Genomic DNA, 26705 nt, shown 5'->3' with positions numbered 1-26705 from the left:
AGCTCCAGTGGGCAGACCCAGCAGTTGTCTTACATACACAGACACATTTTTACATTTTAGACATTTAGCAGACGCTCTTATCCAGAGCGACTTACAAATTGGTGCATTCACCTATAATATCCAGTGGAACAACCACTTTACAATAGTGCATCTAAATCTTTTAAGGGGGGGGTTAGAAGGATTACTTTATCCTATCCCAGGTATTCCTTGAAGAGGTGGGGTTTCAGGTGTCTCCGGAAGGTGGTGATCGACTCCGCTGTCCTGGCGTCGTGAGGGAGCTTGTTCCACCATTGGGGTGCCAGAGCAGCGAACAGTTTTGACTGGGCTGAGCGGGAACTGTGCTTCCTCAGAGGTAGGGAGGCGAGCAGGCCAGAGGTGGATGAACGGAGTGCCCTTGTTTGGGTGTAGGGCCTGATCAGAGCCTGAAGGTACGGAGGTGCCGTTCCCCTCACAGCTCCGTAGGCAAGCACCATGGTCTTGTAGCGGATGCGAGCTTCGACTGGAAGCCAGTGGAGAGAGCGGAGGAGCGGGGTGACGTGAGAGAACTTGGGAAGGTTGAACACCAGACGGTGTTGGGACACATTATACTTGCATGATTTAGCATAATTAATTAATCATTACCGTTTTGTGTAATTCATGTGACCGACCAATACGGTTTCATAACATGTGACAGACCAACACTTCACGAGGCTTCTCCTCTCTAAGCTGAGACCTTGAAACTGAGATATCTTTAGTTTGTTCTCAAAACAACTTCTGAGCATACTGCCAAATAGCAGCTACTGATAAGTGAGGATTTGTGCAGTCAGCTACTTGCATGAACACAGAAATTGGTTATTACAACAGCACATGAATAGAAGACAGAAATTCGTTTTAAGAAAACATAACATTAAAATTCCTATTACAAACACAACCAGGTTTTCCTCTAGGATTTTGCATGTGCTTAGCGCCATTGTAATGTGTCTGTGTGTAGCTGGTGTAGATGAGTCAGGCGCAGGACAGCAGATATGAGTAATGTACGCAATTACTCAACAATAATCACAATACACGTCAATAAATCCAAGGCCACAATAATGGACCGCAATACAATAAACAATCACTCACAAACAAACATGGGGGAACAGAGGGTTAAATAATGAACAAGTAATTGGGGATTGAAACCAGGTGTGTAAGACAAGGACAAAACAAATGGAAAATGAAAAATGGATCAGCGATGGCTAGAAGGCCGGTGACGTCGATTGCCGAATGCCGCCCGAACAAGGAGAGGGACCGACTTCGGCGGAAGTCGTGACAGTACACCCCCTTTACGCGCGGCTCCAGCAGCGCGCCGACACCGACCTTGGGGACGAGGCGCAGGGCGATCCGGATGGAGACGGTGGAACGTCCAAGACGTCCTCCACCGGGCACCCAGCATCTCTCCTCCGGAACGTACCCCTCCCACTCCACGAGGTACTGAAGGCCCCTCGCCCGACACCTCGAGTCCAGGATGGCTCGAACAGCATATGCTGGGGCCCCCTCAATGTCCAGAGGGGGTGGAGGAACCTCCCGCACCTCAGACTCCTGGAGTGGACCAGCCACCACCGGCCTGAGGAGACACACATGGAACGCGGGATTAATACGGTAATCTGGGGGAAGCTGTAACCTGTAGCATACCACGTTCAGTCTCCTCAGGACTTTGAATGGCCCCACAAACCGCGGGCCCAGCTTCTGGCAGGGCAGGTTTCGGGTCGAGAGCCAGACCCGGTCCCCCGGTGCGAACACCGGGGCCTCATTGCGGTAGCGGTTGGCGCTCGCCATTCTGTCGCCTCACGGCCCGTTGCAGGTGCACATGGGCGGCATCCCAGGTCTCCTCCCAGCGCTTAAACCATTCGTCCACCGCAGGAGCCTCGATCTGGTTCTGATGCCAAGGTGCCAGAACCGGCTGATACCCCAGTACGCACTGGAAGGGAGAGAGGTTAGTGGAGGAGTGGCGGAGTGAGTTCTGGGCCATCTCTGCCCAGGGGATGAATGCCGCCCACTCCCCTGGCCGGTCCTGGCAATATGACCGCAGAAATCTACCCACATCCTGGTTTACTCTCTCCACCTGCCCGTTACTCTCGGGGTGAAAACCCGAGGTGAGGCTGACTGAGACCCCCAGACGTTCCATGAACGCCCTCCAGACCCTGGACGTGAACTGGGGACCCCGATCAGAGACTATGTCCTCAGGCACCCCGTAGTGCCAGAAGACGTGAGTGAACAGGGCCTCCGCAGTCTGTAGGGCCGTAGGGAGACCGGGCAAAGGGAGGAGACGGCAGGACTTAGAAAACCGATCCAGGATTGTGGTGTTGCCCTGTGAGGGAGGAAGATCCGTCAGGAAGTCCACCGACAGGTGCGACTACGGACGTTGTGGAACGGGTAGGGGTTGTAACTTCCCTCTGGGAAGGTGCCTGGGAGCCTTGCACTGGGCGCACACCGAAGCAGGAGGAAACATAAACCCTCACGTCCTTGGCCAAGGTGGACCACCAGTACTTCCCACTAAGAGAGCGCACTGTCCAATCGATGCCAGGATGACCAGAGGAGGGTTACGTGTGGGCCCAATAGATCAACCGGTCACGGACAGCAGACGGAATGTACAGACGCCCAGCTGGACACTGGAGAGGAGTGGGCTCTGTACGTAACGCCCGCTCGATGTCCGTGTCCAGCTCCCACACTACCGGTGCCACCAGGCAAGAGGCCGGGAGTATGGGAGTGTGATCCATGCACCGCTCCTCTGTGTCATACATCCGGGACAGTGCGTCTGCCTTAGCGTTCTGGGAACCTGGTCAGTAGGACAGGGTGAACACCAAACGGGTAAAAAAACATGGCCCACCTTGCCTGGCGAGGGTTCAGTCTCCTCGCCGCCCGGATGTACTCCAGATTGCGGTGGTCAGTCCAGATGAGAAAAGGGTGTCTCGCCCCCTCAAGCCAATGTCTCCACGCCTTCAGAGCCTTGACGACAGCCAACAGCTCCCGGTCCCCCACATCATAGTTTTGCTCCGCCGGGCTGAGCCTCTTCGAAAAGAAGGCACAGGGGTGGAGCTTCGGTGGCGTACCCGAGCGCTGAGAGAGCACGACTCCTATCCCAGCCTCGGACGCGTCCACCTCCACTATGAACGCCAAAGAGGGATCCGGATGAGCCAGCACGGGAGCCGAGGTAAACAGAGCCCTCAGGTGACCAAAAGCCCTGTCCGCCTCAGCCGACCACTGCAGTCACACCGGTCCCCCGTTCAGCAGTGAGGTAATGGGAGCCGCTACCTGACCAAAGCCCCCGGATAAACCTCCGGTAGTAGTTGGCAAACCCTAGAAACCGCTGCACTTCCTTTACCGTGGTGGGAGTCGGCCAATTACGCACGGCTGAAATGCGGTCACTCTCCATCTCCACCCCTGAGGTGGAAATGCGGTACCCTAGGAAGGAGACGGACTGTTGGAAGAACAGACATTTCTCAGTCTTGACGTACAGGTCATGCTCCAACAGTCGACCAAGCACCCTGCGCACCAGGGACACATGCTCGGCGCATGTAGCGGAGTATATCACAATATACACTACTACACCCTGCCCGTGCAGGTCCCGGAAAATCTCGTCAACAAAGGCCTGGAAGACTGATGGAGCATTCATCAACCCGTACGGCATGACGAGGTACTCATAGTGCCCTGAGGTGGTACTAAATGCCGTGTTCCACTCGTCCCCCTCCTGGATACGCACCAGGTTGTAAGCGCTCCTGAGATCCAATTTTGTGAAGAAACGTGCCCTGTGCATTGACTCGATCGCACTGGCGATGAGAAGCAGTGGGTAACTGTACCTCACCGTGATCTGATTGATACCCCGATAGTCAATACACGGGCGCAGACCTCCATCCTTCTTCTTCACAAAAAAGAAACTCGAGGAGGCAGGTGAAGTGGAGGGCCGAATGTATCCCTGCCCCAGGGACTTGGAGACATATGTTTCCATAGCCGCCGTCTTCTCCTGTGACAAAGGATACACATGACTCCTGGGAAGTGCTGCGTCTACCAGGAGATTTATCGCACAATCCCCCCGTCAATGGGGTGGTCATTGAGTCGCCTTCTTCTTACAGGAGAGCCAAATCGGCATATTCTGAGGGGATGCGCACGGTGGAGACCTGGTCTGGACTTTCCACCGTAGTCGCACCGATGGAAACCCCTACACACCTCCCTGAGCACTTTCGTGACCACCCCTTGAGAGCCCTCTGTTGCCACGAAATAGTGGGGTCATGACAGGCCAACCAGGGTAGGCCCAGCACCATGGGAAACACAGGAGAATCAATAAGGAAGAGACTGATTCTCTCCTTGTGACCCTCTTGCGTAACCATGTCTAGTGGAGCGATGGCCTCCCTAATCAGCCCTGACCCTAATGGTCGACTATCTAGGGCGTGCACAAGGAAGGGCATTTCCACAGGAACAAGGGGGATCCCTATGGGCAAATGAACGTTCAATAAAATTCCCAGCTGCGCCTGAATCTACGAGCGCCTTATGCTGGGTATGCGAGGAAAACTCAGGAAATTTAATAAACACATACATGTGAGCAACAGGGGGCTCTGGGTGAGCCTGGTGCCAACTCACCTGGGGTGACATGATAGTGCCCTGCCTGCTGCCTCGACTCCCTGAGGAACCCCCCCAGCACCGACTAGCAGTGTGCCCTCTGCGGCCACAGATGGTGCAGGGAATGGCCCCTCCTCCGGTCGCCCTAATCACACCACCTCCCAGCTCCATGGGCATTGGAGCGGAGTTGCTGGGGGATGGAACTGACAGGCCCCGATCCGGACGTCCGCGGGTAGCCAGCAGGTTGTCCAGTCGGATGGACAGGTCCACCAGCTGGTCCAACGTGAGGGTGGTGTCTCGGCAGGCCAACTCCTGACAGATGTCCTCGCGCTGACTGCACCGGTAGTGTTCGATCAGGGCCATGTCGTTCCATCCCGCGCTGGCAGCCAGGGTCCGGAAGTCCAAAGCGAAATCCTGCGCGCTCCTCGTCCCCTGCCTCAGGTGGAACAGACATTCACCCACCGCTCGACCCTCAGGCAGGTGGTCGAAAACTGACCGAAAGCGGCGGGTGAACTCTACGTAATGGTCCAACGCCACGTCTCCCTCATTCCATACGACGTTGGCCCTCTCCAGGGCTTTGCCTGAGAAGCAGGAGACGAGGGCGGACACGCTCTCACGTCCCGAAGGAGCCAGGTGGACGGTCGCCAGGTAGAGTTCCAGCTGGAGAAGGAACCCCTGGCATCCAGCAGCCGTCCCATCATACTCCCTCGGGAGCACGAGCCGAATCCCGCTGGAACCAGGTGAAGGAGGGGTGGACAGTGGGGCCTGATGGAACGGGGCTGGTGGAGGCGTTGGAAGACCTCCTTCTCTCTCCCATCTATCCATCGTCTGCAGCACGCGATCCATGGCGGTGCCCAGACGTTGCAACATGGTTGCATGCTGTTGGACGCACTCCTCGACCGCCAAAGGGGAGCCGTCTGCTCCTGCTGACTCCATTTCTGGTGAGTGATTCTGTATTGCGTCTGTGTGTAGCTGGTGTAGATGAGTCAGGTGCAGCACAGCAGATATGAGTAATGTACGCAATTTTACTCAACAATAATCACAATACACATCAATAAATCCAAGGCCACAATAACGGACCGCAATACAATAAACAATCACTCACAAACAAACATGGGGGAACAGAGGGTTAAATAATAAACAAGTAATTGGGGATTGAAACCAGGTGTGTAAGACAAGGACAAAACAAATGGAAAATAAAAAATGGATCGGTGATGGCTAGAAGGCCGGTGACGTCGACCGCCGCCCGAACAAGGAGAGGGACCGACTTCAGTGGAAGTCGTGACATCCATTCTGTTTATTTTTTATCCTGAAAAACTCCCATCCTTAATGATTACAAGCATACCTATAACATGACACAGCCTCCACTATCCTTGAAAATATGGAGTGGTAACTCAGTACTTTGCCCCAACGATACGTCTTTGTATTCAGGTCAAAAAGTTAATTGCAAACAGGATGCATATTTTGGAATATTTCTTATTCTGTACAGGTTTCCTTCTTTTCCCTCTTTCAATTAGGTTAGTATTGTTGATTAACTACAACATTGTTGAGCCATCCTCAGTTTTCTCCTATTACAGCCTTTAAACTCTGTTACTGTTTTAAAGTCACCATTGGCCTCATAGTGAAATCCCTGAGTGTTTTTTTTTCCTCTCCGGCAACTGAGTTAGGAAGGATGACAGGATTTTTGTAGTGACTGGGTGTATTGATACACCATCCAAAGTGTAATGAATAACTTTACCATGCTCAAATGGATATTCAATGTCTGCTTAAAAAAAATGTTATCTACCAATAGGTGCCCTTCTTTTTGAGGCATTGGAAAACCTCCCTGGTCTTTGTGGTTGAATCTGTGTTTGAAATTCACTGCTCAGGGACTGAGGGACTTTACATATTGTATGTGTGGGGTACAGAGATGAGGTAGTCATTCAAAAATCATGTTAAACACTATTATTGCACACAGAGTGAGTCCATGCAATTTATTATGTGTCTTGTTAAGCACATTTATATTCCTGAACTTATTTAGGCTTGCCTTAACAAAGGGGTTGAATACTTATTGACTCATGACATTTCAGCATTTCATTTTTAATTAATTTGTAAAAATGTCAAAAAACATAATTTCTCTTCGACACTATGGGGTATTATGTGTAGGCCAGTGACACAAGATCTCTATTTAATACATTTTAAATTCAGGCTGTAACACAACAAAATGTGGAAAAAGTTAATGGGTGTGAATACTTTCTTCAGGCACTGTATACATCATATTTAGCGGAAATTTTATCCACACATTTATATGAATGAATCGTAATGAATTTGCCTTTTTGATGCTGTCATTCCAAATAGATACAGTATGTACAGCGTCTACAGAAGAGTGAGAAAGTGTACACAGAACCAACAAACTAAGCCACTTCAACAGGTCAATTGTATTGATTTATTAACATTGATTAAGGGTAGAGTAAATTGACTTAAAGCAGGTCTCTATTCTCTCCAAAGAGCCGAATAATAGTACTGATTGACTGGTAGGGGATGATAGCTCACTGTTCAGCTCATAATAAAGACCAATCAATTACCAGCCAAATGGACATGCTAGTAGAGTAGAGTTATTCAGCAGACTTCTGTCTCAGGGACCTCTGTATCTGGGTAGCAATGAATGGTAGAGAAAAGCAGGCTGCTGATACCTAAAATTGCTGTGTCAGACTAAAACGATTGCATTTTGACAAAGGTGTTATTGGAGGGTTTTTGGCTTCAAATTTGGATTAAAAGAAGATCTGGATTTTTTTGTGAAAACATAGTTGTTTCACGTTGTCAAATATGTCTAATTATAGGTGGCTGTAATATGTCTGTAATACTGGTTGTCTGTAATCTTTCTGTTATACTGACATATTGACATGGTGTGGATCCAGGTTTTTACTCCCCATAGATCAGAATAAAAACGCTTATTGGCTGAAGAAGATTTAGACTGGAATTAGAAGGAATTAGACTGATAATCTTCAATCAATCGTCAAATCCGCAACTATGCTATAGTTCATCACTAAATTCTGTTTTCTACTGTTAGAGAAAATGTTGAGTAAACTTTTGTTTTAGCCTAACTTTGTATCAAACAAATCTAACTTTGAATTGTAACTACTGGTCCTTAATGTGGAAAACTCATACATTTGCTTTCCCTAACTAATTGGGAAAATTCTCAAAACATGTCTGGTGTTTCACATTGTTCTGGTCTGCCAATGAAAATGGTCTAATTTATAATAAGTGGCTGATCTGGATAGCTGGGTCTGTGGGGGCGGATCATCAGCATCTCTAAGTTGTTAAGGGCCTTTTGCAATCTGTCTGCATGCACAGCTGCCAGAGCCGCCAGATCTTGGCTTGGGTCATAGGTTTGAAGCCCACGGGCCAATAAACCCTAATAATCCCCAGATTTCTATTAGAGATTCCATGGAATTAGACACCTAATCTGCCTATGCCATTTCGTAAGTAGCCTGATCTTGGTATAGACATCCTCTGTTTGGGCTCCTCTTAGGGTGTTTACTCCGTAAGCTCACTAATAAGATAAGTGTGATTGCGACTACCATTTGTCAGCTAAGGAGGATCCTTAATCTAAAAAACTTGATGCATTTGATGCATAGTTTATGTTTCCTGAGACAGCAGGAGAGCAATATGAACTGGCATTAATCCATCCACAGCCACCTCACTGCTGTATGGTAAGGTTATCCAGGGGCATTCACACAGACAAGGTCCACAATAGTCCAATAAACAACTTAACTATTGCTGTATTTAATTGAAATAAAACAGGAAAGCTCTGAATTTTCTCTGACACGGGAAAAACTATCTGTGGTTAGTTCTACAATACCGTAGTTTTTTTTGTTTTTACCAAGCAAACAAATAAAAAATGGAGCATTGAATCCAACCAACCATATTCTTTATCCTATCCTATCTTTTGTCTTTGGTCACAAGACCATTGATAGAAGATTACCAGTCTAAATCCCCAATCTTATTTTCTACAGCCGATAAGCTTTTTTATTGTTTTCTGGCTGTAAAAACCTGGATGTAGGCCACGCCATGTCAAGTAGCTATAAACAGACAGATTACATGGATTAGCCACCTTTAATAACAGATTATTCCACACCTGGGGCCTCATTTATCAAAGGTGTGTACACACAAAAAAGTAAACCTTGTGTGCTCCAGTTTTCCTCCAAAGGTTGGTATTTATCAAATTTGAACTTGATGGGAACGTGTGTGTATTTCCACACACACCTCAAACCATTAGTACACACAACTTCTAGTGGTTGAAGAATTGTATTGCAAGTAAATACTGTTATTTTGGGGAAATATAGGTCGTTGTTGACACTATATGGAAGTAATTAATGGTAATAAAGAAATTCATTTTTTAAAATTTTTATTACAAAAAAAATGCATTTGACGTTGGCAAGGAGATCCCGTAACTGGGCTTGTAGGCCTAAGATGATATGTTTATTTCATTATATAAATCATAATCATATTGCAGGATAAGTCTCTCCTTTTCTAACATTATTGTTTTATTCCCGCTACTATACAACAAATATTACCATTTATCCATCCCTCATTCAAGCCTGATTAAAAGTAAATAGATCAGTATCCTATTTAAAATATTTGACATTAGGTAGGCTACAGTACTGCTGTGCGATAGGAACGTGACATCAGCCTATTTAATCTCAGAGCCTGTACCAAACCAGGAGACAGAAAAACAATCATATATTGAAAAATGTAATATTGAACAATAGTTTATCTTTGCATAGACGTGTGGGCTGTAGCATTTAATTGCAGAATGCATGACCAGTGTTTGGCACATGCATGTTTAGTTTGAAAAAGTCACTGTACAATATCAAAACATTCTCCCTACACCTCTACACAGAAATGAGATCAAATTTACCATTGTGCTTTCTTTTAGAAACTGTCATCATGGCCAAGTTCCAACATTTCCAAATCATACAGCAAATGAAGGCATTTTTGTTACCATAAAAAGTGAATACAAGTTAGGGTTGCAATGCTCTTTTACGTGCGCAAAAATATAGTAACATTCAGATTGATCAATGAAAACGTGTGTATATGATTACATCGAATATCGTGATAGTTCACATTGACAATATATCGTGAAGACGATTTATCGTGATTTGCAAGACTATACTCTATTTGAACTTTACAAATCAAAATGGAGCAGTTTCATCAGTTAGGCTGTATGAATATGTTGAAAATAAAGTCTAAATTAATTGACTAAGCCTTATTTTTTTGCCATACTAAGATTATTTAATAAGAATGCGACTATAATATCATCATAAATAAGCACAAGAATTGCACAGTCTGTATTTATCAAGTCAATAATGGCCCAAAACGATAATATCGGATATTGCGATATTTGGAGTAGCATATCGTAGAAGAGGTCTCTGAAAATATCAGCCAACCCTATGTGGGATAGTTTGATAAATCCCAATCATTTGTTGCGTACGCAAATCCTAGAATATCCACGTGCGACACAATTGAGTGAGATTGATAAATGAGGCCCCAGATCTCCCCCCAAAACACAAACCCTGCCCTCTTAAACCAACCCCCAATACAGTAGGATTTCTTGGAAACACTTTTTCTTATACCACCCCATGGCCATATATAGTGTGCACAACACCTGTCCCTACAGTTCCAGCCACAAGTCTCTCCCCACAGCTGCTAAATATGACACTTTGTCATTCTCAAAAGCAAACAATCCATAGACACAAGCTTTGTCACCTCATGGCATGGTGGTGAGAGCCCGTGGGGTCGATAGCCTACTGGCCGTTTTCTATTGTTTAATCCAACGCTCGCGTTGGATTAATACCTAGTGGAGCATGAAGGTGGTCTGTGTCCCAAATGGTACTGTATCCCCTATATAGTGCACTACTTTTGACCTAGGGCCCACAGGGTCCCGACAGTGTACTATATAGGGCAGGGTCCCCAATTTAATTTAGCCATGGGCCTATTTTTCCTTGAGCGGATGGTCGGGAGGCCGGAACAGAGTTATAAATAATTTGCACACTGCACATTGACTGCAAGAATCCTAAACAGATATAGTATCTGACAAAAACAGAATAATTTCCAACCTTGATTACATTGGGATACGATCATGAACTCAGCAAAAAAAGAAATGTCCCTTTTTCAGGACACTGTCTTACAAAGATAATTCGTAAAAAAAAATCCAAATAACTTCACAGATCTTCATTGTAAAGGGTTTAAACACTGTTTCCCATGCTTGTTCAATGAACCATAAACAATTAATGAACATGCACCTGTGGAACAGTCGTTAAGACACTAACAGCTTACAGACGGTAGGCAATTAAGGGCAGTTTTGAAAACTTAAGACACTAAAGAGGCCTTTCTACTGACTCTGAAAAACCCCAAAAGAAAGATACCCAGGGTCCCTGCTCATCTGCGTGAATGTGCCTTAGGCATGCTACAAGGAGGCATGAGGACTGCAGAAGTGGCCAGGGCAATAAATTGAAATGTCCGTACTGTGAGATGCCTAAGACAGCGCTACAGGGAGACAGGACGGACAGCTGATCGTCCTCGCAGTGGCAGACCACATGTAACAACACCTGCACAGGATTGGTACATCTGAACATCACACTTGCGGGACAGGTACAGGATGGCGGCAACAACAACTGCCCGAGTTACACCAGGAAGGCACAATCCCTCCATCAGTACTCAGACTGTCTGCAATAGGCTGAGGGAGGCTGAACTGAGGACTTATAGGCCTGTTGTAAGGCAGGTCCTCACCAGACATCACCGGCAACAACGTCGCCTATGGGCACAAACCCACAGTCGCTGGACCAGACAGGACTGGCAAAAAGTGCTCTTCACTGACAAGTCGCGGTTTTGTCTCACCAGGATGATAGTCAGATTCGTGTTTATCGTCGAAGGAATGAGCGTTACACCGAGGCCTGTACTCTGGAGTGGGAACGATTTGGAGGTGGAGGGTCCGTCATGGTCTGGGGCGGTGTGTCACAGCATCATCGGACAGAGCTTGTTGTCATTGCAGGCAATCTCAATGCTGTGCGTGACAGGGAAGACATCCTCCTCCCTCATGTGGTACCCTTCCTGTAGGCTCATCCTGACATGACCCTCCAAGCATGACAATTCCTCCAGCCATACTGCTCGTTCTATGCGTGATTTCCTGCAAGACAGGAATGTCAGTGTTCTGCCATGGCCAGCGAAGAGCCCGGATCTCAATCCCATTGAGCACGTCTAGGACCTGCTGGATCGGAGGGTGAGGGCTAGGGCCATTCCCCCCAGAAATGTCCGGGAACTTGCAGGTGCCTTGGTGGAAGAGTGGGGTAACATCTCACAGCTAGAACTGGCAAATCTGGTGCAGTCCATGAGGAGGAGATGCACTGCAGTACTTAATGCAGCTGGTGGCCACACCAGATACTGACTGTTACTTTTGATTTCAACCCCGTTTTTGTTCAGGGACGCATTATTCCATTTTTGTTAGTCACATGTCTGTGGAACTTGTTCAGTTTATGTCTCAGTTGTTGAATCTTATGTTCATACATGTTACGTTTGCTGAAAATAAACGCAGTTGACAGTGTGGATGTTTCTTTTTTTTCTGAGTTTATATGCCATTCTATTTATGAGTAGGAATACTAGGGAACAGATTTCCTTAATTAAAATCACTTTGAGCACATTTCCTGGTGATTTTACAGTCTATGTCCAAGAGTGAAAATGATATATAAATAAAGCCTATTGGGTTTCCCCTGACAGCAAATAGAGTGCCATTTAGGACCCAGCAATGGTCTTTTATTAGGACTGAGACATGATCCTGCCTGGTCGTTGTAACTGAATCATCACCAGCGGCAAGCTGCCAGTCTCTCATCTCTGCTGTAACAAAGCACATTAAGAAAACACACTTGGTGTGTTCGAGCCCTGTTCATTATGTGGATGTAATGAGTAATTATTTAATGTGTGTGTCACACAGCAGCTACGCCAGTTATATGGGGTGGGGCAGCTACTGGGATGCGTCATTGGTGTGAAGATGAAAACAAAGCAACAGACCGGACAAAAAGATGCCAATCAGCATCACACCAATGACAGGAATAAAACACACAGACGCACTCAGTCGCCATATGGAGTAACTCCTCCTTAACAACTTGCTAAAACTGATTAACATGTCAAAATGACAAGAGGTTGCTGATGCCAAGCAAACATGAACATGCTGGCTGGAGTGTGTTGAGGTCATATGAATAGAAGATTTTATTACTCTGCCATTTTCAGTCATGTCCCCCGTCTTTGACTTTCCCTAAATACAGTACATTCGGGAAAGTATTAAGACCCTTTGACTTTTTCCTCATTTTGTTACGTGACAGCCGTATTCTAAAATGGATTTAAAAATATATATAATTCTCAATCTATACACAATACCTCATAATGACAATGCAAAAACAGGTTTTTAGAAAGGTCTGCAAATGTATTACAAATAAAAAACGGAAATATCACATTTACAAAAGCATTCAGAGCCTTTACTTAGTACTTTGTTGAAGTACCTTTGGCAGCGATTACAGAGTCTTCTTGGGTATGACGCTACAAGCTTGGCACACCTGTATTTGGGGTGTTTCTCCCATTCTTCTCTGCAGAACCTCTCAAGCTCAGTCAGGTTGGATGGGGAGCGTCGCTGCACAGCTATTTTCAGGTCTCTCAAGATATGTTTGATTGGGTTCAAGACCGGGCTCTGGCTGGGCCACTCAAGGACATTCATATAGACTTGTCCCGAAGCCACTCCTGCATCACCTTGGTTGAGTGCTTAGGGTCGTTGTCCTGTTGGAAAGTGAACCTTCTCCCTAGTCTAAGGTCCTGAGTGCTCTGGAGCAGGTTTTCATAAAGGATCTCTGTACTTTGCTCCGTTCATCTTTCTCTCGATCCTGACTAGTCTCCCCATCCCTGCCGCTGAAAAACATCCCCACAGCATGATGCTGCCACCATCATGCTTCACTGTAGGGATGGTGCCAGGTTTCCTCCAGACGTGACTCTTGGCTTTCAGGCAAAATAGTTCAATCTTGGTTTCATCAGGCAAGTGAATCTTGTTTCTCATGGTCAGAGTCCTTTAGGTGCCTTTTGGCAAACTCCAAAATATTTTTATCTGGACACGTTCTGTCTTTGATATTGCTACTATGCAAGTACTATCACTGTACTATTTACACCTTCTGTATCCTGTTCATGTGACAAATAAACTTCGATTTTATTTGATATAGCATGTGTTTACCACATGGCCTCACATTTGAATCCTTAAAGGGATGTGTGGGACTATGTCTTAAGACGGTTTGAACTACACTGAAAGGGTGTAGATAAAGAAGAGCTCTCCAGTAGGTGTACCAAAACATTCAAGGTTAACCCTAACCCTTTCAAAGCAGAATTACTTTCCCATTGTTCCTCAACTGCAGTGGACGATATACCATTTTATAACTCTGGGTCTCTACTTTTATCCAATGTAAAAAACACAATTTCAAATTTTGCTACCCAAGACCAAAGCGAGGCAGTTGGTCACATACGTAGCTTAAGAAACAAGGTTCATTAAATCAATAATTTGCTAGTAACAGATGACATTCATATTCTGACAGTCTCTGAAACGCACTTAGATAATATCTTTGATGATACAGTGGTAGCAATACTTGGTTATAAGATCTACAGAAAAGACAAATGCCAAAGGTGGAGGGTGTGGCTGTTTATATTCAGAACCACATTCATGTAAAGATTAGAGAGGATCTCATGTTAAATACTGTTGAAGTAATATGGCTACATGTTCATCTGCCTCACCTAAAGCTCATTCTGGTGGGAAGATGCTATAGACCACCAAGTGCTAACAGTCAGTACCTGGATAACGTGTGAAATGCTTGATAATGTATGTGATATCAATAGAGAAGTATATTTTCTGGGTCATTTAAATATTGACTGGCATTCATCAGGCTGCCCACTCAAGAGAAAGCTTTAAACTGCAACTAGTGCCTGCAACCTGGTTCAGGTTATCAAGCAACCTACCAGGGTAGTTACAAACAACACAGGAATTAAATAATTAACATGTATTGATCACATCTTTACTAATGCTGCAGAAATGAGTTTGAAAGCAGTATCAAAATCCATCGGATGTAGCAATCACAATATAGTAGCCATATCTAGGAAAACCAAAGTTCCAAAGGCTGGGCCTAATATAGTGTATAAGAGGTCATAGAAGAAGTTTTGTAGTGATTCCTATGTTGCTGATGTAAAGAATATTTGTTGGTCTGTGGTGTGTAATGAGGAGCAACCAGACGCTGCACTTGACACATTTATGAAATTGCTTAACCCAGTTACTAATAAGCATGCATCCATTAATAAAATGACTATAAAAACTGTTAAATCCCTGTGGATTGATGAGGAATTGAAAAATTGATTGGTTGAGAGGGATGAGGCAAAATAAATGGTAAATAGATCTGACTGTACAAGCGATTGGCAAACGTACTGCAAATTGAGAAATCATGTGACTAAAATGAATAAAAAGAAGAAACTACACTATAAAACAAAGAATGATATTGCCAACTTCTTTCATGATTTTTTTCTTAGGTATGACATGCCAGCAACAAATGCTGACACTGTACATTCAAGTATATCTGACCAAATTCTGAAAGACAAGCATTGTAATTTAGAATTCCATGAAGTAAGTGTGGAAGAAGAGAAAACAATTGTCTATCAATGAGAAGCCACCGGGGTCGGACAACTTGGAAGGAAAATTACTGAAGATAATAGCGGACGATATTGCCACATCTTCAATTTAAGCCTACTAGAAAGTGTGTTCCCTCAGGCCTGGAGGGAAGTAAAAGTCATTCCCCTACCTAAGGATAGTAAAGTCCCCTTTACTGGCTCAAATAGCCTACCAATCGGCCTGTGGTGCTCCCGAGTGGCGCAGCGATCTAAAGCACTGTAGCTCAGTGCAAGAGGCGTCACTACAGTCCCAGGCGGCATCACATCCGGCCGTGGTAGGCAGTCATTGTAAATAAGAATTTGTTCTTAACTGACTTGTCTAGTTAAATAACAGTTCAATTTAAAAAAATTCTAGTTATCAACCCTTTGTAAACTTCTGGAAAAATGTGTGTTTGACCAGATACAATGCTATTTTACAGTAAACAAACTGTCAACTAACTTTCAGCACGCTTATAGGGAAGGACATTCAACAAGCACAGGACTTACACAAATGACTGATGATAGGCTGAGAGAAATTTATGATAAAAAGATTGTGGGGGCTGTTTTGTTAGACTTCAGTGCGGCTTTGACATTATCAATCATAGTCTGTTGCTGTAAAATTGTATGTGTTATTGCTTTACACCCCGTTATATTGGGGATAAAGAGTTACATGTCTAACAGAACACAGTTCTTTAAATGGAAGCCTCTCCAAATAAAATCCAGGTAGAATCAGGATTTCCCCGGGCCCCTCATTTATCAATGTTGCGTAGAAAAGCTTCTAAATGAACTCATACAAAGAAAGTGTAGAATGTTCGCAAGTACAAAAAAGTTGGTATTTATCAATTGCTCGTACGCTTGATTTACACACAACTGTAAGTATTTTGCCTTTATAAATCAGACACATTCTAAAACACTGCTAGTGCATGTGAAGTCTCATTTACATAAAGAACCTCCCTAAATTACCATTTATGCTCACAAACTTTCCCTTTGAAGCTGCAAGAAATGTCACACATTTCTGTCAGCCAACATGGAGAAAAAAACTTCTCCGACACAGAAATATAACTTTTGATCACTGAAGTGGAAGCAAAACAAGCCATACTTTTTGGAGCCCTCAGCAATGCTTGGGAGCAGGTTAAAGCTGTGGTAAAATCTGCCTCATCTGAGTGCAGAACAGTTCATGAAATTAAAAAGAAATGGTTTGATTTAAAATCATATGCAACAACAAAAGCATGATGATCCACAAAAGGGATATAAGTGCAACAGGACGAGGGCAGAATGACTCTTCACTGTCTGCTATGGACCAGCACATTGGCAGCATAATTGGAGAGACCTCAGTGTCTGGCATCATTTGTGATGGTGGTACTGAGGACCCTCTCCCAGACCCTGAAGGAATACCAGACACACCAACCGATGGTGGTACTGAGGACCCTCTCCCAGACCCTGAAGGAATACCAGACACACCAACTGATGGTGATACTGAGGACCCTCTCCCAGACCCTGAAGGAATACCAGACACACCATCTGATGGTGGTACTGAGGACCCTCTCCCAGACCCTGAAGGAATACCAGACACACCAACTGATGGTGGTAGTGAGGACCCTCTCCCAGACCCTGAAGGAATACCAGACACACCAACTGATGGTGGTCTGAGGACCCTCTCCCAGACCCTGAAGGAATACCAGACACACCAACTGATGGTGGTACTGAGGACCCTCTCCCAGACCCTGAAGGAATACCAGACACACCAACTGATGGTGATACTGAGGACCCTCTCTCAGACCCTGAAGGAAAACCAGACACACCAACTGATGATAAGTCAAGCTTTAATTTCGCAACCATATTCAGACATGGACCACATCTAAATATTTTTTCTTGACAATAAATATAACAAATATATATAGAACAAAATAAATATAACGGGGCGGCAGGTAGCCTCGTGGTTAGAGCGTTGGACTTGTAACCAAAAAGTTGCAAGATCGAATCCCGAGGCCTCTCCTCTGTAAAAATCTGTTGTTCTGCCCCTGAACAAGGCAGTTAACCCACTGTTCCTAGGCCATCATTGAAAATAAGAATTTGTTCTTAACTGATTTGCCTAGTTAAATAAAGGTAAAAAATAAAATAAATAAATAACAAAACATGAAATCTTGACAGACGTGGGTCATTTGCCTGACCCCTCATTCCCAGGCCGACCAGAAGGGTATACTCTTTGGTGAGCGCTTCAGCTGCACCGCATGTTTTGACTGACGCAGTCCTGAAAGAACAAGAGAGCAACACATCAATTCTTGGACTCAAACAGCAGCGGAGGATGTATGCAACAGCCTGAGAGAGATAAATCAATAATTGAAAGAACTTGTTGATTGTGTCAAACATATGAGACAAATTCTGGTGCAATGTAAATGTGTTTTCTTTGTTGATTTGATTACAATATTTGGAAGAACAGATACGTAAAACCGTTGTATGATATTGACTCTTGTCCTCAGTGCCCGGGCTATGGGTGGTGGGAAACACTCCCTGTCAGGCATGGGCTCATCAGGTCTGGGTGGATCATTCAGTGGAATGCCATTTTTGATTGCAATGTTGTTGAGCACACTGCACGCCTTGACAATGTAACAAACCTCAAAAGGAATTTGCACATTGTATTACATTCACGTAATGGCATTTGAAAGAATGTCATTTCAGAAGCAAACCTTGCTAGGCTGGTTTTTGAAGTGTGCTTCCTGTCCCAGACAAGCACAGCCAATGCCCTTTCAGCAGGCCTATGGTGCGTTCCACTGTTGTTCTGGTGCGTGGGCTTGGTTGTACCTTGCCTTTTGTTGGTTTGAGGGGTTTGTGAGGGGAGTCATCAGCCATGTTCTTAACGGGTAGCCCTGGTCTCCTGCAGATATGAACACAACATTCAGATATTGTTTCCCAGTAGAGGTCTAACATGGCAAATAAAGCCATCCATCCTCAACAGCTCCTTCCTGGAGATTAAGGCCGACTGAACTGTTCTGCACAATGAAGGGTAAAACAGTCAGAGGTCACCAAGCGCAACATAGCTTCAGCGTGTAAATCAGCTAGAAAGATGTGTCGGCATCAAGTAATTGTCTCTGGCCCCCTCCCAGTTAGGGGGAGTGATGAGCTCTACAGCAGTCTCACAACTCAATCGCTGATTGAAAACTGTTTTCTGCCCCTCCCAAAAGATAGAATTTGTAGGAAATTGGCCCTCTTTCTGGGACTCACCCACAAACACGACCAAGCCTGGCCTGTTGAGGAGTGACGGACTCCATCCTCGCTGGAGGGGTGCTCTCATCTTATCTACGAACATAGACAAGGCTCCAACTCCCTTACCTCCACAATGAAATAGGGTGCAGGCCAGGCAGCAGGCTGTTAGCCAGCCTGCCAGCTTCATGGAGTCTGCCACTAGCACAGTCAGTGTAGTCAGCTCAGCTATCCCCATTGAGACTGTCTGTGCCCTTGACCTAGGTTGGGCAAAACTAAACATGGCGGTGTTCGCCTTAGCAATCTCACTAGTATAAAGACCTCCTCCATTCCTGCCATTATTGAAAGAGATCGTGATACCTCACATCTCAAAATAGGGCTACTTAATGTTAGATCCCTCACTTCCAAGGGAGTTATAGTCAATGAACTAATCACTGATCATAATCCTGATGTGATTGGCCTGACTGAAACATGGCTTAAGCCTGATGAATTTACTGTGTTAAATGAGGCCTCTCCCCCTGGTTACACTAGTGACCATATCCCCCGCGCACCCCGCAAAGGCAGAGGTGTTGCTAACATTTACAATAGCAAATTTCAAATGTACAAAAAAAATATATATGTTTTCGTCTTTTGAGCTTCTAGTTATGAAATCTATGCAGCCTACTCAATCACTTTTTATAGCTATTGTTTACAGGCCTCCTGGGCCATATACAGCGTTCCTCACTGAGTTCCTATCGGACCTTGTAGTCATAGCAGATAATATTCAGATTTTTGGTGACTTTAATATTGACATGGAAAATTCCACAGACTCACTCCAAAAGGCTTTCAGAGCCATCATCGACTCAGTGGGTTTTGTCCAACATGTCTCCGGACCTACTCACCGCCACAGTCATACTCTGGACCTAGTTTTGTCCCATGGAATAAATGTTGTGGATCTTAATATTTTTCCTCATAATACTGGACTATCGGACCCCCATTTTATTACGTTTGCAATCGCAACAAATAATCTGCTCAGACCCGAACCAAGGAGCATCAAAAGTCGTGCTATAAATTATCAGACAACCCAAAGATTCCTTGATGCCCTTCCAGACTCCCTCTGCCTACCCAAGGACGTCAGAGGACAAAAATCAGTTAACCACCTAACTGAGGAACTCAATTTAACCTTGCGCAATACCCTAGATGCAGTTGCACCCCTAAAAACATTTGTCATAAGAAACTAGCTCCCTGGTATACAGAAAATACCCGTGCTCTGAAGCAAGCTTCCAGAAAATTGGAACGGAAATGGCGCCACACCAAACTGGAAGTCTCCGACTAGCTTGGAAAGACAGTACCGTGCAGTATCGAAGAGCCCTCACTGCTGCTCGATCATCCTATTTTTTCCAACCTAATTGAGGAAAATAAGAACAATCCGAAATTTATTTTTGATACTGTCGCAAAGCTAACTAAAAAGCAGCATTCACCAAGAGAGGATGGCTTTCACTTCAGCTGTAATATATTCATGAACTTCTTTGAGGAAAAGATCATGATCATTAGAAAGCAAATTATGGACTCCTCTTTAAATCTACGTATTCCTCCAAAGCTCAGTTGTCCTGAGTCTGCACAACTCTGCCAGGACCTAGGATCAAGGGAGACACTCAAGTGTTTTAGTACTATATATCTCTTGACACAATGATGAAAATAATCATGACCTCTAAACCCTCAAGCTGCATACTGGACCCTATTCCAACTAAACTACTGAAAGAGCTGCTTCCTGTGCTTGGCCCTCCTATGTTGAACATAATAAATGGCTCTCTATCCACCGGATGTGTACCAAACTCACTAAAAGTGGCAGTAATAAAGCCTCTCTTGAAAAAGCCAAACCTTGACCCAGAAAATATAAAAAACTATCAACCTATATCGAATCTCCCATTCCTCTCAAAAAATGTTTTAAAAGTTGTTGTGCAGCAACTCACTGCCTTCCTGAAGACAAACAATGTATACGAAATGCTTCAGTCTGGTTTTAGACCCCATCACAGCACTGAGACTGCACTTGTGAAGGTGGTAAATTACCTTTTAATGGCGTCAGACATAGGCTCTGCATCTGTCCTCGTGCTCCTAGACCTTAGTGCTGCTTTTGATACCATCGATCACCACATTCTTTTGGAGAGATTGGAAACCCAAATTGGTCTACACAGACAAGTTCTGGCCTGGTTTAGATCTTATCTGTCGGAAAGATATCAGTTTGTCTCTGTGAATGGTTTGTCCTCTGACAAATCAACTGTAAATGTCGGTGTTCCTCAAGGTTCCGTTTTAGGACCACTATTGTTTTCACTATATATTTCACTTCTTGGGGATGTCATTCGAAAACATAATGTTTCACTGCTATGAGGAAGACACACAGCTGTACATTTCAATGAAACATGGTGGAGCCCCAAAAATTGCCAACACCATGCTCTACCAACTGAGCTACAGGGAAGGCTAACATCTGCGTAACATTGCAAAGATCAGACATTTTCTGTCCAAAATTGATGCAGAAAAATTAATCCATCCTTTTGTTACTTCTAGGTTAGACTACTGCAATGCTCTACTTTCCGGCTACCCGGATAAAGCACTAAATAAACTTCAGTTAGTGCTAAATATGGCTGCTAGAATCCTGACTAGAACCAACAAATTTGATAATATTACTCCAGTGATAGCCTCCCTACACTGGCTTCCTGTTAAGGGCTGATTTCAAGGTTTTACTGCTAACCTACAAAGCATTACATGGGCTTGCTCCTATCTATCTTTCCGATTTGGTCCTGCCGTACATACCTACACGTACGCTATGGTGACTAAGACGCAGGCCTCCTAATTGTCCCTAGAATTTCTAAGCAAACAGCTGGAGGCAGGGCTTCCTCCTATAGTGCTCCATTTTTATGGAATGGTCTGCCTACCCATGTGAGAGACGCAGACTCGGTCTCAACCTTCAAGTCTTTATTGAAGACTCATCTCTTCAGTAGGTCCTATGATTGAGTGTAGTCTGAAGGTAAACGGAAAGACACTGGAGCAACGAACCGCCCTTGCTGTCTCTGCCTAGCCGGTTCCCCTCTCTCCACTGGGATTCTCTGCCTCTATCCCTATTACAGGGGCCGAGTCAATGGCTTACTGGTGCTCTTCCATGCCGTCCCTAGGAGGGGTGCGTCACTGACGTGGTCTTCCTGTCTGGGTTGGCGCCCCCCCTTGGGTTGTGCCGTGGCGGAGATCTTTGTGGGCTACATGGTGCTTGCCTACGGAGCTGTGAGGGGAACGGTACCTCTGTACCTTCAGGCTCTGATCAGGCCCTACACCCAAAGAAGGGCACTGCGTTCATCCACCTCTGGCCTGCTCGCCTCCCTACCTCTGCGGAAGCACAGTTCCCGCTCAGCCCAGAAAACTGTTCGCTGCTCTGGCACCCCAATGGTGGAACAAGTTCCCTCATGACAGCGGAGTCAATCACCACCTTCCGGAGACACCTGAAACCCCACCTCTTTAAGGAATACCTGGGATAGGATAAAGTAATACTTCTAACCCTCCCCCCCAAAAAGATATAGATGTACTATTGTAAAGTGGTTGTTCCACTGGATATCATAAGGTGAATGCACCAATTTGTAAGTCGCTCTGGATCTCTCTCTCTCTCTCGTTGGTTGCAGATATACAATAAAATATGCCTTGGAAAACAAAATCTACTACTAAGCCAAGTGTCGCTCTCAGCAAAAAAAATCTGCAGCTCATTGAAAACACGCTCCCTGCGTAATGCAGCATTGTGACTTGCCATTTTGGACGAGTCACAATGCCTCAGTGTTGCCTTTTATATTATTTAACCGGTTTAACTAAACTGCCTCAAACCTTACATTCCACTCTCTTTCTAATTGACTTTATTATTCAATTAGGCTTAAATGGTTTCATGTTTATGAATTCGATAGCATCCTGAGAAAACTACTAGTAGCTTAAGTGTCTATAAAATAAATACATGAATAAACTATTCATGTATGATCTTTTTTCTTCATGGTTTATGATTTGATCCAGTATGTCAATCTTTTCTCCATTTGGTGAATGGTCATTAGCAGTTTGCATACGCATGGTGTGCTTAAGTTTACACACATTCTCAAGTACAAATTCATAAATCCCACACTTTGCTTAGAAATGATCGCACACATGGTTTACCAACATTTCTGTTCGTTCACAACATTGATAAATGAGGGCTCAGGGCAGCTGTCTAGGCCCCTTACTTTTTCAATCTTTACTAACGACAATGCCTTTTCAGTGTGTCTATCTATGAGGATGATTCAATACTATACATGTCTGCTACAACAGTGACTGAAATGACTGCAACACTTAAAGAGCTGCAGTTAGTTTTAGAATGGGTGGCAAGGAATAAGTTAGTCCTAAATATTTCAAAAACTAAAAAAGCATTGTATCTGGGACAAATAATTCAGTAAACCCTAAACCTCAACTATATCTTATATTGAATAATGTGGTATTGAGCAAATTGAGACTAAACTGCTTGGAGTAACCCTGGATTATAAACTGTCATGGTCAAAACATATTGATACAACAGTAGCTAAAATGTGGAGAAGTCTGTCCATAAAAAAGCGCTACTCTACCTTCTTAACACTATCAACAAGGCAGGTCCTACAGGCCCTAGTTTTGTCGCACCTGGACTACTGTTCAGTAGTGTGGTCAGGTGCCACAAAGAGGGACTTAGGAAAATTGCAATTGGCTTAGAACAGGGCAGCACGGCTGGCCCTTTGATGTACACAGAGAGCTAACATTAATAATATCCATGTCAATCTCTCCTGGCTCAAAGTGGAGGAGAGGTTGACTTCATCACTACTTGTATTTATGAGAGGTATTGACATGTTGAATGCACAGAGCTATCTGTTTGAACTACTGGCACACAACTCGGACACCCATGCATACCCCACAAGACATACCAGAGGTCTCTTCACAGTCCCCAAGTTCAGAACAGACTATGGGAGAGGCACAGTACAACAGACATGACTACATGGAACTCTATTTCACATCAAGTAACACATCAAGCAGTAAAATGTGATTTTAAAAACAGATAAAAATACACCTTATGGAACAGTGGGGACTTTGAAGCAACAAACATAGGCATAGACACACGCATACAAACACTATACACACACACGTACACATGGATTTTGTGCAATCGATATGTGGTAGTAGAGTAGGGGCCTGAGGGCACACACTAATATGTTGTGAAATTTGTTGTGAATGTATTGTAATGTATAACTGATCAAGGATGATCAATGGAAACAGGATGCACCTGAGCTCAATTTTGAGTCTCATAGCAAAGGGTCTGAATACTTATGTAAATAAGGTGTCTGTTTTTTATTTTTAATATATTAGCATAAATGTCTAAAAACCTGTTATCGCTTTGTCATTATGCGGTATTGTGTGTAGATTGATGAGTAAAAAAGATTTAATACATTTTAGAATAAGGCTGTAATGTAACAAAATGTGGAAAAGTCAAGGGTTCTGAATATGTTTCGAATTCACTGTAAGTCTATTCACCACACTGTCGTTCTTAGAATTAAGATTTCACAAATTGAGTTTGTGTTATAAGAAATTTTAGGAGGACATGTCATTTGGCTGTAACGTAACAAAATGTGGGAAAAGTCAAGGGGTCTGAATACTTTCCAAAGGCACTGTATATGTGATCATATCCAAATGTAAGCTAGGTTTGAAATGATGTTTTAGTCAAATATTATATATCTGTTTGAGTTTCTTGCGGTCAATTTGCAGTCTACAAATTATTTGGAATTATGTTACGTCCCCTGACCATCCACTCCAGAATTTCTTTGGGCCCACGGTTGAATCTGATAATTCCTGACCTAAAGACAATTTCAATGGGGGAACCGGAGTTCTGACATTTTGACCTTGCTATTTTGACGCACCATTTTTGACCAGGGTGCTAAAAGTAGAAAATACAGTGCAACGGAGGGAGATGAGGACGTAGGATAGGCTAAGTGAGCACATTTAATGTTGACAATGTTTGCTATGTTGCAGTTTTCACAATAGTTTGTTTGCTAAAGTTAAAACCAGTTTGCTTATTTGTTACATTGTGGTTAAAATTATGAATGTAAATCATACTCGTAATGAATTAATCAGATGCATTTTGTGAGCTTGTCATTTTTCCAACGCACCTATAACATTCGTAATTCATCAAAACTGTCAAGTATAAGCATATTGAGACTATAATATCGTTCAGATTAATGATTGGATTTGATTATAAGGACATAGGGTAAAGAAAACAGTTTTCACATATCACCCACTTGAACTGACCCATATTTTCCTGCATTCTAGAACACTTAGTGGACTTGTATTTATTGTCTGTTTAATTAGAATGTAGGTGAAATTTATTAAAATGCAGATTTGTTTTTAAAAATGCTGACCCTTTAAAGCTAATGGGAAAGGTCTGTAACACGGAACCCAAACCGGCTGCGCGTGTGCGCCATCGTGCATACATTTATTTTGTCCCCCCACACCAAACGCAATCACGACACGCAGGTTAAAATATCAAAACTAACTCTGAACCAATTACATTAATTTGGTGACAGGTCGAAAAGCATTAAACCTTTATGGCAATTTAGCTAGCTAGCTTGCAACTTGCTAGCTAATTTGTCCTATTTAGTTAGCTTGCTGTTGCTAGCTAATTTGTCCTGGGATATAAACATTGAGTTGTTATTTATTTTACCTGATATGCACAAGGTCATCTACTCCGACAATTAATCCACACATCAAACGGTCAACCGAATCGTTTCTAGTTCTTTCCTCCTTCTACGCTTTTTCTTCTCTTAACTTCATATTGCGATTGGCAACTTTCATAAATGAGGTGCATTACCGCCACCGACCTCGTACATCTTTCAGTCACCCACGTGGGTATAACCAATGAGGAGATGGCACGTGGGTACCTGCTTCTATAAACCAATGACGAGATGGGAGAGGCAGGACTTGCAGTGCGATCTGCGTCAGAAATAGAACTGACTTCTATTTTAGCCCTTGGCAACACAGACGCTCGTAGGCGCACGCGAGCAGTGTGGGTGCAAATTGAATAATATAAATTACAACATTTATTTTGCGACGCGAGCGTAGTCAGCCTGTAAGAAATGTGCCTTACGTGTCGACACATTGAACAAACCGAGCTGAAACACAGATGTGTATCGATTGACAGGGATGTATCGATCGCCTAAATATCGATGTAACATAGACAACAAAAAAAAAATCCTGGTCGTAGCGTTTTGCCGGTATTCACACTAGCGATTAGTATTTTGTATCTATGCGCTCTCTTACAAACCTTTCGGTACGGTGTTGAACAACTACATTTTCTTTAAATCAATTAGTAATCATGTTAGAGAAGAATTGTGGGCATAGTGGGAAATGTTTATACATTGTTCACATGAGAAGATCAAACTTTCATTTCTAATTTTCTACAACTAGCCTACCATCCCAGTTATAAATCAGAGTTATTGTTTGGTCAGCTCAGGACAGAACTTTCCTAGACACTGCAGCGAATTTGTTCTGACCTGAGTTGACCAGTCAATCAAGGCCAAGGCTTACAATCAGAAAGAGGAAAGCTGGAGAGTACAGCCTGGTCTTGTTACCTCTAGCCCAGGGGTGTCAAACTCATTTTCCCCATGGGCTGCATTCACTCTTCACCAAGGTCAGGAGGGCCATACTTAAAATGGATTATTTCCTTTGGTTCAAAATGTGCAAATCATAGTCCTCTATCTAACACTTTTGGAATTTTCGATGCTCCCTGAGTATCTAGATGGACAGAGTGAAGAGACTAAATGTAGGTCCAGTAGGCCTATCATTTCTACACAGTTTTGATTTTGTTTTAGTAATTTCAATGTCAATGTAAAAAAATAAATTAAAAAATATTTTATTTTTTCAAACCACCCGTGGGCCGATTTGAATCGGCTAGCGGGCCTTGAGTTTGACACATGTGCACTAGCCTATATAATCAGCATAACAGGTAATAAACCACAAATAATATAAGCTATAACCTCTGTTTACGCCGAAACAAGTCATTAAAATCCTGTTCTAAAAACAGTATTGTTAATGACAAATGTGCTCACCGTCACCCCAAAGCTTTTGCAGAGGGGCATCTCTGTAATCTCTCATCTCTCAAATGAACCATTAAAAAAGCAGTTTAGGAGTGATTAAGCCATTGCAATCGATTAAGACTTGGCAGCAGCCGCATCTAC

The sequence above is a fragment of the Salmo salar genome, chromosome ssa09, assembly GCF_905237065.1.
Source record: "Salmo salar chromosome ssa09, Ssal_v3.1, whole genome shotgun sequence".
Classification (NCBI taxonomy): Eukaryota; Metazoa; Chordata; class Actinopteri; order Salmoniformes; family Salmonidae; genus Salmo; species Salmo salar.
The sequence above is the reverse complement of the archived record's forward strand: the minus strand, read 5'-3'. Positions refer to the sequence as shown.